The sequence below is a fragment of the Acipenser ruthenus genome, chromosome 2, assembly GCF_902713425.1.
Source record: "Acipenser ruthenus chromosome 2, fAciRut3.2 maternal haplotype, whole genome shotgun sequence".
Lineage (NCBI taxonomy): Eukaryota > Metazoa > Chordata > Actinopteri > Acipenseriformes > Acipenseridae > Acipenser > Acipenser ruthenus.
The window spans coordinates 109303598-109316527 of NC_081190.1; positions in this window are offsets into that span (position 1 = coordinate 109303598).

Below are 12930 nucleotides of genomic sequence, written 5' to 3' on the forward strand. Positions count from 1 at the left end.
CACATAACATTTCAAGCAATATGATTTTAATACATGTCATGATGCCCTCCGGATAGAATTGCCACCGCAATTAAACAATTAAACACATTTATTGAAGCCTCTCACGCAATTCACACTCGCGTTACATGTTCAATAAAATCAATTAATTTGCAGTTAGAGAGGCGAGTTAAAAAAACTGACCTGGGTTAAAAGCTGTAAAATCTGGAGCCAGTTGGCAACCATGCATTGTAGTACCTTGTACAACTCAACTATATGAGCTGCATCTAATATACTGTAGCGTTGCGCTGACACAGGATTTGCAGGTTCTCGAATTCACGGTTTATTAAGCCAGGACTACACTGGCAGGGTAAGCGTGCTGCTTTACCAGCCAGTGGTACAGCTGCAGCTGAGCAGCATAGTGCCTCTCAGACAAATAAGAAAAAAAAAAGAAAGTCCAGAAACACACTGTTTCGGCTGTGTGCTATAGCCACTAAGTGCAGTCTCTGGTTCTGTGTTTCTGTATTCCTGCTTCTCTTCTGCTCACCTTGGCTGTTTCTTCAGCACTCTTCCTCTCACTCCAGCTTGTCTCTCCGTCTCAGCAGCAGCAGCAGCCCGATACATATCCCAGTGTCGCCCCCCCCCCCCCCCGTGCACCAGCCACCAGTCCCAAGCAGATAAGGTTTCCTGCTCTCGAACCCCTGATGGTTGCAACATCTCGTCCCCTTGGTTTTTGCCAACAATGTTGCAACTGGGTACCACTCATGCGGCAAGTTCCTGATAGGTGGCGATTCTCCTGCCTCTGACATCCCTGAACACCTACTGCAATTGAACTGTTGACCCTGGGTCACAGAACCTTCCAGAACGCGTTTACAGCAGGCCCAGGGTCATTACACTACCATAACATTTTCTTATTGTTCTGAACCAAATCTTTTTTTTTTTTTTAAATCTGCATTTAAACATTTATTTAGCTAATGAAAATGATTTCTCACTGAACAGTGAACTTTACATGTAACTGGCTGTGTGGTCCAGTGGTTAAAGAAATGGGCTTGGAACCAGGAGGTCCCCGGTTCAAATCCCACCTCAGCCACTGACTCATTGTGTGACCCTGAGCAAGTCACTTAACCTCCTTGTGCTCTGTCTTTCGGGTGAGACGTAGTTGTAAGTGACTCTGCAGCTGATGCATAGTTCACACACCCTAGTCTCTGTAAGTTGCCTTGGATAAAGGCGTCTGCTAAATAAACAAATAATAATAATAACTGATCTTAGTACAGATAACATTATAAATACAAAAAGAGAGGTGTTAGGTAATAGGAAACAAATACTTGCTGGGTGGTAACAGTGTTGGAAAAACACAATTATTTAAGGTGGGGCAGACAAGAGAACGAATAGTTTTATAATGACAGGATGTATGCTGCTTCACTGCTTTTGTGCTATCGTACATTCTTGAAGCAGTAGGTATGTATGGGTGTGCACTTGCTACAGTATTATTCGGCAAGATTTCACTGGGTCATCTTGCACTTACATCTGTTTAATTTATTGTATGTTTAATCCCATTTTTAACATTCTATTACAGCTAGTGGTAAGGAATTGTACATTTTCAAATGTGTGCACAATCTAGCTCTGGGAACCAGTGATACTAATAACGCTGTATCATACTGAGCTCTAGAAACAATTAGGAGTCTAAAGGGTATGCAATGGGGCTAGATCATTACAGACTTCTAAGATAACTAAAATCATATGGTTCATAACATGAAACCATTTCAGCAATTCAGTAAATGATGAGGTAAATCTTTGAGAAACTTAGGGACCTATTTAAAATCTACTGCTGTCTTTAATTGCCTCCAAACACATTAACCCTTTGCAGTCCTATGTCGGACCTGGTCCGACATTGCAATTATTCCTATCCGGTCCATTGTCGGACCCTGTCAGAATCAAAAAAATGCAAAAAACGGGTTTCTAGTCGTTTTTTCTCCGGAAAAAGACGAGAAAACCATTCAATGGCCAAGTGGGAATGACAGGAGCCGAGACAAGCCGATAAAAAAAAAAAAAGGCTTATCTCATGAATAGTCATACTTGCCCCTGGCATCACATAGGGGCGGTCATAAGGAAACAAGCTGGCTGTTACTGAATCAGCGCACAGAGACTATCACAGACATTTGCAGAGCTTTTTTGAGATGTTATAGTAATAAAATAATGACTTGGATCGCATTATTGAAGAGTTATGTGATAAAACGAGTGACCAGGAGATGATTGATCGGTATGTATGACTATTATTATTATTATTATTATTATTTATTTCTTAGCATATCTGAAAGTCATAGCGAACGAAAGGGTGGGGCGGGGCTGGAGATGCCTAGTGAGTGCTTTGTTGATATGCAGGGCCTTTTAAACCCATTTGACTGTGGGAAAAAAATACTTTTAAACAGCGCGTCTAAAATTAACTGCGCGTGTGAAAATAAATTGGACCTGACACCACACTTAATAAATGGACTGCAAAGGGTTAACTTGGAAAACAGCAGTCAGTAATAGACTGGAGCAGCGATTAAAAAAGCTGGCCCCATTAATGAACCTATTCAGCATCTATCCTGAAGAGGGCAGCCTAGCCAAGCATTGTGGTGTCTGGTGGGGGTACTTTAAATGATTAGTTCCACCAAGTTTCATATCCCCGCCCATGGCATCCCCATCCTATCATAAGCTTTTAGCTATCATTTTATTTTTCAATTCCTTATATTATTCCATACAGGTACATTTCTTCTTCACATCAATAAAGCACTTATCATTGGTCTTGCTACAGTTGAGTACAACCCTGGGGTTCGGTGTATGATGAAGAAAGGGCTAGCTATCCTCATTTTCTATTCAAAACCATATACAAATAGTTGTTGTTGATGTGTAGCTATACATATACTTTGCTTCATGTGTTAGTTCATTTGCTTACTGTACTATGCACCAAATTGTTTTTGTATATGGTAACATATACAAAATGCTTAAGTTTGGCTCCTCCAGACAGTCTCTCTGAGGAGTTATAATTAAGATCAGCAAGCTTTTTAGTTGTCTTGTACCCAACATTTGTAATGTGTTTTCTTTTTGTATATGTAATTGCGTATTGATTTATACCATTGGGTTAATGTATTTGCTTACGATTGTAAGTCGCCCTGGATAAGGGCGTCTGCTAAGAAATAAATAATAATAATGACCTCCTGGTTACAAGCCCTTTTCTTTAACCACTGGACCACACAGCCTCCTACTGACCAATGTAGTTTACACTCATGCACTCTAAACTTACCGTTTAAACTGCAGCACTATTTCCTTATCTGCTGAAGAGCTTTGTTTTGTAAAATGTCAGAGCCGGTCTTGTTCAAACAATATGATTTAGATTAGCTAATGACCAACACATGCTGATTAAGATCTTATTACTACCACCCTAAACTGTTTCATAGTATTTTTAATGTATGTAGTAATATAGTCAATATATCACACTGGGGAAACCCCACTTGGATGATTAAAATACATCTATATCTTACTGATGCAAATATAGATTAGCTTGGATTTCTACTACAATGTGTATATGGTATGCACTCTAGCATGTACAGTGAATTCCAGTAATGGCTCAGTGGTGGGTGACACCACCATATCAGGCTCTCAAGGCAGGGTAGCCATGACAACTAATGCAAGCCAGTCTCTTTGAATTTACACACATACATACTGTAGGAATATAAAATGTAATTGCATTTTAACTTTTATTTTATTTTATATAAACAAACAAACCAAAAAATATATATTTGTAAGCATCTGTTTACGTTTAACTTGCAAGATATCTCTTTCGTTTTTCAGGTTCCATTTATGGTATTGAGAGTTCACCGGATTATAAAACAAACCATGTTCCAACACCCTTACCCACAACACTTTCTTCACCTCCTCCTACAAAAGATACGCCCACAGGATGTGAGCCACAAGACCCTGTAGACTACAAAGCTGAGATAAGGGTACTTCCCCATCTATTCAGAATAGTTTAAATGATTTAAGATTCAGCCAAAGTACACCAGGGTTACCATCCATCGTCTAACAAGCCATAAGCTTAGCTTCTGATAGCAAACAAGATCTGGCTGCAAAGTGATATGGCGATAAAACTATTTACTAAACAATGAGGAGAAAGCTAAAATGATTAAACATTGAAACTGCTAGTTTCTTTTTTTTACTTCCTGCTAAAAGTCTTCCACTGATTAATGATTATTGGTGTTTGTGGCAATGTGCCCCGCCCCTGTGTGCATATTATGTGTTGTATGTTGCGTGCGTGTGTTAATGTTGGTGTATAGTCATTGGTACACAGGATATAAACGGGTCTGTGTTTCACGTGTATTTAAAAATGTAGATTTGTATTTAGGCACGAGGAGGGCACAAATCACTTCACGTGCTGGTTAAATGTAATATGTGAGCACGGGGTTGCACAGAATTAATTCACGTGCTGGGATTCAAGTGAATAATTAATTAGTAATTGAATCCCAGCACAACAGTATATATAGATGCACGTTTCTTTCACTCAGGGTTGGGTGTTCGAGAGTGGAGAACAGGTGAGAAACGATAAAGTGAAATAATCTGTAAGTGTTTTGTACTCACCGTGTTTGTTTGTCTCTCCGTTTGTCTCTCCGTGCACCGTTTCTTAAGTGTTTAGTACATTTTGTTTGTCTATTTATTTTGGCGTAAGTGCCGTGTCCTGTGTTTTTGTTGCAAACCTTTTTATTTTCTGTTCTGTTTATTAAATGCTGAGCGAAAGCATTCGTTCAGCTTCACCAAAACCCCAAGTCTCCATTGTTTATTTCCTGGCTCTGGTCTGACGCCACCCACTCCGGCCGTCTTTGTGACAGTGTTAAATGTCATTTTCTAATGAAAGTACAGTATGTCATACCCTGACACAACTGTGTAGATTGAATTAGTATCAAACAGTTTTATTGATTGTAAAATGTTACATTGTACAATTGGACCAGGGGGGGGATGGAACAGAAAGCGCTTCACAGTTATAGTTCTCGTGCCCAATGTCATCTTTGTATCCTCCTTTATATAGGCTGATTATTTCAATGTGAACAGAAAATAAATGGTAACCCTTACTGCATCTGAAGACGTCAGTATCATCTGAGACGTCATTGATGTGCTGACATGAACCTTCTACACTGAAATGCTAAAGAAAGGCTGTAAATGTCAAATCTATTTCCATGTTGTGTTTGTTCCTCTCAATACATTTGAAAAAACATGTGGTCCTGTTTAATATTTTCACTTAGTACTGGGATGCAAGTTCTAGTACAAAACCCTGATCATGGCTGGTATTTAAAGGTACATATAGGATATGTGCTTTGAATAAGAGCAACTTAGTATGGGAATGAATGAACTTCTCTAATGTATCTTTCTTGTTTTTTAAATTCACTTTGTATTCTCTTTCAGTCATCACATCTTAGTTACTTTAAAAAAAAAAAAAAGTTTCACGGCATTATAAAAAAAAGAAAGGGACCATGACAAAGAAGTAATATATTTTAATAGTATTGCATATAATAACCCATCATTGCTGGAATCGGAAACTTTGGAAAATAACAAAAAGAAACATTAATTTGACAATGCCCCCTATTTAATTGTGTGTTTAAACACCCAGAAACCAACTGATTTGTTTAACTATGTGATTCCCTTTGAGAACATTTCCAAGGGCTAGTTTTAATAGGATTAAGGAGAATTATAGAAAGCTGACATTGCAGTATGGGAGAAAAGATTAGAACTGGCCTAGTAATAATAATCCATGTCATTACACTTCTCAGCACTCAAGGTTACTCTGTTCAGAGACAGGGAACCATTAGAAACACAAACAAAGATAAAGCTAATGGGGGTGAGATCATATCAATGCTAGGGGCTGCTTTTAAGAAACATGCTAAACAGTCTGCAGCTCAATGAAACATGAACTAGTTTACTGTTAATACAAGTTTATTTTTGTTAATGGTTAGTTAATATATGACTTATGTATGTATGTACAATATGTATTTAAACTCTGGCTACCAGTTTTGTGAGTTCTGTATTTATAAATTATAAAAAAATGTTGTTTTTAAAAATACCCATTTCACTAATAATTAGAGCTCAGTAGGGAAAGCACCCTCCACAAGTCCCTACAAAACTATTTAGCTGGTTAGTTATTAAGATAGTTATCAACATGTAGAAACAAAAACAAACCATGCAAAGCATTACTCATTCTTTAAATAACTTATAAATTAAGATTTTTATGTGCACAAATGTCATTTTAATCCTTTGAATGCCTGTGTGGTAAGATGGGGCGTGTATATAACAAAAAGTTGCAAGTGAAAAACAAAGGGGGTTTATTTACAAAACAAAAAATGAAGCCGGCAGGGGATTGCGGTGAGGGATTAAATATATATATATATAAAAAAAGCAAATTGTTTTTCTTCAGCTGCCGTTTCAGTCGGGCTGACGGCAGGCTGTTAGTCTTTACTCTTCAGCTGTGTCAGGAAGGACTGAAGTAAAAACAAGAAACAGGAAACAAAAACAAACAAAGTTAGAACTTGCACACAAAAAAAGAATCCCTCCTCCCTCAGACTCCTGCTGTGTTTCAAGAACCAACCCTGAGCACAGCAGCGCCAAGTACCAATGTGAAAACCTGCCGTTTGAATCCTTCATAGTGTTTAACCACTTTAAAGGGGCGTGGTCCGTGATGAGTACAGAGGGTCGTCCCAGGAGATAATATTTTTAAGATTTTACAGCCCATTTTACTGCCAGACATTCTTTCTCAATAACAGAATACTTCTGTTCTCTGGACAGCAATTTCCTGCTGATATACAGGACTGGATGTTCTATACCTTCTATTTCCTGGGACAGAACCGCCCTGTAACAGGGTGATGTGTTACATGTGTGGGTCGTCACTGAATAATACTGAGACAGACACAGAGCATTGGTGTTGACACGCCACACAGGCGCGCAGATTTATTTACATAAGTGCTGACACTAGGGTACCAGCAATGGTAGATTTACTACAGAAACGAAAACATAACAAAGTTTGCCACACAAAATGACGAGTGCTAGTCCCACTACAAAGAACCTGCTGCTCTTTGTAACCTGCTGCTCTACGTAACCCTCTCTTACTGTGGTGGGATCAACATCCCCTAAACTGACCTACTTCTGGGCTTTCGGAGTCCCGGCTTTCTCACAGAGACCCCTGTCTTTTCACACGGCCTCGGCTGGGCAATGCCTTCACGAGCACCTCCTTGGAATGGAAGGGGTTCGTATAGTTGTCCTGCGGAGTGGAGCTCTGCTCTTTGATGCAAACAAAAGCACTCACTCAGAGCCCATCTGTGTGTCAATGGCATTGCAGTAACCCCAAGCTGTACAGCAGCTGCTTTTTGAGCTCCGCCCTGCATCCATGGGCACGCCCCCCAGCCAATCCGAACCTCTTGATCAGCTCAGTGAATGGCGAGCCCACTGCTCAACTGGTTGCCTAGCAACGCGTCTCCTGTTGTGTGTCGCAGCTGCTTTCTCAAAGGAACACACACGCCACGAACCAGCGACAGGGATCTTCCTGTTGCACGCGCCCAGACTAACTTCTGATGCATCAGTCTGAAGGATGAACTCTCAGCTGATAGTTTTTCTCCAACTATCTGGAATGTGACATGGTCTCTCCCCTGAGGGTCTCTCCCTCAGACCTGGAGAAGTGATAACAACACGTCCGATCAAATGAGTCCTGCCAGGCACATTAGAAAACATATCCCCGAACATAGTAATCAATCTGTTTACCACTTTTTGTTGATCAGGAGTTAATTCTTTCCCCATTGGAATCTCAACTAAAGGTGATGGTGTCAATTTTATATCCCCACCTCAGCTGGGGATATAAAATTGACTTCCTGTTCTTTCCACGATTTGAGGAGATTGACATGAGAAATGTATCTTTCTTTCCGATGCAAATTCACTTTCCCAATAGCTCAAATAACCTCAAAGGGACCCTGCCATCTAGCAAACAATTTAGGTTCCGATAATGGAAGTAAATCAACACTTTTTCTCCAGCTTGAAAGTTTCTAATTCTTTCTTTTTTATTGTAGCTTTGCTGTTGTTTCTGCTGTGCCGCTTTAACAAACCTTTTGCTTTTTTCAACACAATATTTTGGGTTTGGGCAAATTACATGACATTGTTTCACCTGAGTGATTGCAATGACATAATACATCTCAGGGTCTTTATAAGCAATAATGGACACTACTCTCGATTATTTTCTATAAATAAATATTTATAAATAAAATAATAGTTATTCATTGCATTATTATCAGTAATAAAGGAAAAAAAAACTTACCTGATAACTTTAGTTAATGAAATAGTATCCGCTTACATCCACTCCTTTCTTAATATGTATAAATGTTGTAAAAACACACACATATATATATATATTACAACTATGTGTAAAGTCAGTAAAACCACGGGGTTCAGTCCCGAAATAATAATAACAATAAAGACACACACTTTTAAACACACACATGATCACAATTCCAATACTGAGTGCTCCTTGATGCAAGTGGTGACTTATATAGCAACAGTGAAACAGTAGTGTAGTGTAGTCCGGGTTAGATACTGGCTGATTAGGGTCAGCTCCCGGATTTCAGTCTTCTTTTAGTTATAAAGGTGACAATGATTAGACAGATACAATGCAAAACACTCATGGTTTCCTTTTTACTCCTCCCGGTCATTTCTGTAACCATAACAGAGGAACAGATCACTTGGCCACACACCCTGATATACCTTTAGTCACACCCCGAGTGCAATCACGTCTCATCCAACCCACGACTGACACATTGCCTACTGCAGTAAGGTGTTGACTTCTAGTATTGTGGCTTCACCCCCTTTTTGGATGGCCGACCTCCGACTGACCCTGGAATGAACTGTCAAACCATCCAGTCCGGGGCACACTGTTCCTGTTATACTGTGCCCTCACAGGTCGGGAGGGAGACTCCGATTAATTTGCTCTCTGTCACAGATGTATTTTCTCAACGTGCTGCCAAAACGTTCTCTGCCCTTTAGACACTAAATGTCCCTCTCAGTGACGTCACACAAAGAAAAAAAAAACTATCAGGAAGTGAACATCAGTCCCTCCCCTATCCAATGATATGTGTTTCAAGCCTGTACTGCAAAGTACGGTGGCCCTATAAGTCATCAAAACGAAGTGCGTTTTTTTATCGTGTTTATATGATCGCAGTCTGTGACGGGGTACTCCTCGCCCCTGTGCATTTTATGACCAGGGTCACACAGTTCTAGAACACCACTTCAGTATGATTGTGTTAACACAATCCCGGTCCTTAAAGGATTAAAATTCTCATGAGTCAATCGACCAACCAACTCCAGGTGATCACGCAACTGTTATACATACTTAACTACATTTTTAGAGTCTTTTATTTGTTCTTCCCAACCTCTTATCAGATCCAAAATACCCTGCAGTTGCCGGCTGTAGAAGAGCTCAAACGGAGAAGACCCTGTTGAGGATTGTGGTACCTCACAAACTGCAAAGACCAAGAAGGGAAGTAGTTTAGCCCAATTTCTCTTTTCCTGATCTACAAAGTGACACAGCACGCTCTTTAAAGTCTGATTGAATCGTTCAACCAGCCCATCCGTTTGAGGATGATAAACTGAGGTCCGAATTGAACGAATTTTCAATAATTTACACAATTGCTGAATACAGCTTGACATGAAATTAGTGCCCTGATTAGTGAGAATTTCTTTAGGGATTCCCAATCTAGAAAATAATTTCACTAATTCATTAGTTGCTGATTCAGAATTCATAGAGTTTAAGGGAGCAGCCTCTGTGTATCTTTTTGCGTAGTCCACCACCACGAGCATATACCGATACCCAGAATTAGCCCCCTCCAAGCCAGTGAAACTGGTCTAGAATTCATTCTAGAGTCTTTTCGGTCCCTAAATGACCTTAAAAAGGGAGATCATGAGCTAATCTCATGACCTCTGACCGAAAAGGTTCGGAAACCAATAACTGTGTTAAGGGCTGTCCTATCCTGGCAGCTCGGCTTATTCTGTATAATAAGTTCCCGGACACAGAAAAAAGTGGAAATCCTACTAGCTGACCCTCAGAAATATCAAAACTGGTCCCGAGCATAGCACACTGTGGGATCATTCTGTTGCTCGTAACCCAAGTGGGTATCCCGGTCCCAATGGGGGTATGTCAAGGAGAGTGTCTTGTTACCTGACCTTCCTTCCCAGTAACCCTGCACCCCAGTTCACACTGAATTCCCACTCCTTTACCTCTCTGTTTGTGACATTGGCTTACAGTTGAGTCAGACCCCTCCCCCTGTCTCCTTTGAGTTCCCTCAAATGTTTCTGCCCGACAGTCTTGTTCCATTTTTTACGTGTGAATTCTAGGGTTAAACAGGCCAGATTGCAACAGGAAAATTTAGCCAATTGTTTTATCTTGTTGTTTAAGTTGTCCCCTGGTTGAAATCAAGACCATTCCTTGACCTAATATTCGGTAAAAAAATTTGGCCAATCTCTCCCCAGTAGGATAGGATATGACAAACTTTCAGCTACAGCTACTTTTAATGTATGCTGTATATTCACCAACTGTGAGACTCATTTTCGTGGTAGGATAGACCAGGGTTTCTCTGTGGATACAGGAGATAGCCACTTTGCCTGGTGGCTTCCAGGACACCCCTTCCCAGAGAGCTTGTCGAATTAAAGTCTGCGCACACCCTGTCCACAAATGCGTGGGTACTCACTTTCCTATCCTGTACTCTTAGTTGATAGGGGCCCTCCCGACATTCCCAATTTGTCCTACCTGTGACTGTAGACCAGGACCATCTGGCGATGTTAACTTCCATCATGGGACAGTCTCGGAAGAAGGCACTGACGGAGAGGGGTGTGGTCTTCTGGACTCATCCACCGGGGTACACTGATCCAGTGTCCCTTTGGACAGCTGGTAGTCTTGGAAATGGCGATGGTACGTTTTGTCCTTGATCCCGAGGTGCAAGAGGATGGATTCCTTGATGCGGTTGTAGTCCAGTGTGTCATCTGCATGCACAGCCCGATAGGCTGCCTTGGATTCTCCCGTCAGACATAGCGCCAACTTAGTGGCACAATATTCTCTGGACCACTGTGTTGCTTCCTTCACCCTCTCGAATGTGACCAAAAAACGCCTCAGGCTCATTGTCCAGAGTCATCTTCAGTAACTGGTTGCACTGCGAACATCCTGGTGACCGCTGCTTCCCAGGTGGATGGGGCTGCAAGCTTCTCTACCAGTTGTCCTAGGAACTGGAGGCTGTGTGGTCCAGTGGTTAAAGAAAAGGGCTAGTAACCGGGAGGTCCCCGGTTCAAATCCCACCTCAGCCACTGACTCATTGTGTGACCCTGAGCAAGTCACTTCACCTCCTTGTGCTCAGTCTTTCAGGTGAGACGTAATTGTAAGTGACTCTGCAGCTGATGCATAGTTCACACACCCTAGTCTCTGTAAGTTGCCTTGGATAAAGGCGTCTGCTAAATAATAATAATAACTGGGCGATCTGTTTCAAGGTGGCTCCCCCCACGTGATCTGGGTGAGAAAAGCCTTGGGTTGATTCAATACCTTCTACTATTGGGAGGCTGAATTGCAGACCAAAACCCTTTTGACTCATCACAGCCTGTCACAAATGCATAAATGCTGAACTATATTATTGGTGGATTACCATCTCACAAAAAAGTAAGATACCTTTCACAAAAACAAAAAACATTTTTAGGGCGTATATTTTTTTTTACCCAAACACACCAACACAACAACATTTTTCTCATTCTATGTTCTTCCATAACATTAAACTTTCAATCGTAAACTCTTAAGTAATGCAAACAGTCCTTATTCTGAGTTCTGATGAGTTGGAATAATGAGATCAATGCTCACAGAACTCTCCTGTTCATACCTGTGATGACTCATCTGAATTATGATTCGTTTAGATGGAGAGGTATTTCCACTAACTGACTGTTACAGAGCTGGGGGTGGGGGTATTATAGTGACATTATCAGAGGTTGTGACCTACAGCTTGTATTCAAAATAGGATTTTTTAAAAAGTATCAACACGATGACTAACATCGTTATAACTGACCATTGGATTTGAGGTATGCTGCAGGAGCCATCATCAGCGAATTCAAACATAGTGAATATTTGATACAATGTAATGAAATATAACCATAAAAACATCCAAAAAGCATATAGCCATGGGCCAAAAGGAAGAAAATAATATAAAGGTGAGCTGCTTCAGTTAAGGAAGGTGTCTTTAAGAACAAAAACAAATTGGTTGAAAGCCATCTACTGTACAGTACAGGAAAATCTGTACTATCGGGTATTTACAGATCAGTGTGGTTTGAGAATGAATTCATTTAACATGTTGTGAGCTTGCAGTGATCCTGGATGTAAATAATTTTATAAATGAAATGTAAACAATGTATATATCCCAGCCACACATTGTATAAGTGTATTGAACACCTGGATTAGTCTCTTTTGCTGAGCTGTAACCCTAAAGAAAATGTTCACACCAGTAGTGCAGTTAAAATTCACACGAGCGCTGTTCTGTACAGCTTGCTCAGCACCCTCTTGATGCCTTGCAGTTGTCACAGTCCTCTGGGTCATTATTTCCTGGGAGGTTTGCTTTTAAACAGACGACACTACAGTATTATTATTATTATTATTATTATTATTATTATTATTATTATTATTAGTATTATTATTATTATTATTAATTAGTCATTTAGCAGATGCTTTTATCCAAAGCGACTTACAGAGATTAGGGGGGTGAACTCTGCATCAACAACTGCTTCTGCAATTACAAAGCACAAGAACGTTAAGTGGCAATAGTAGCAAGATATGACAGCTATGGAGTGTACACTGTAGGCAACTGTGGCAGTGTGCCCCACCCCTGTGTTTATTTTATGCTTTTCTGTTGTATGTAGTGTATTAGT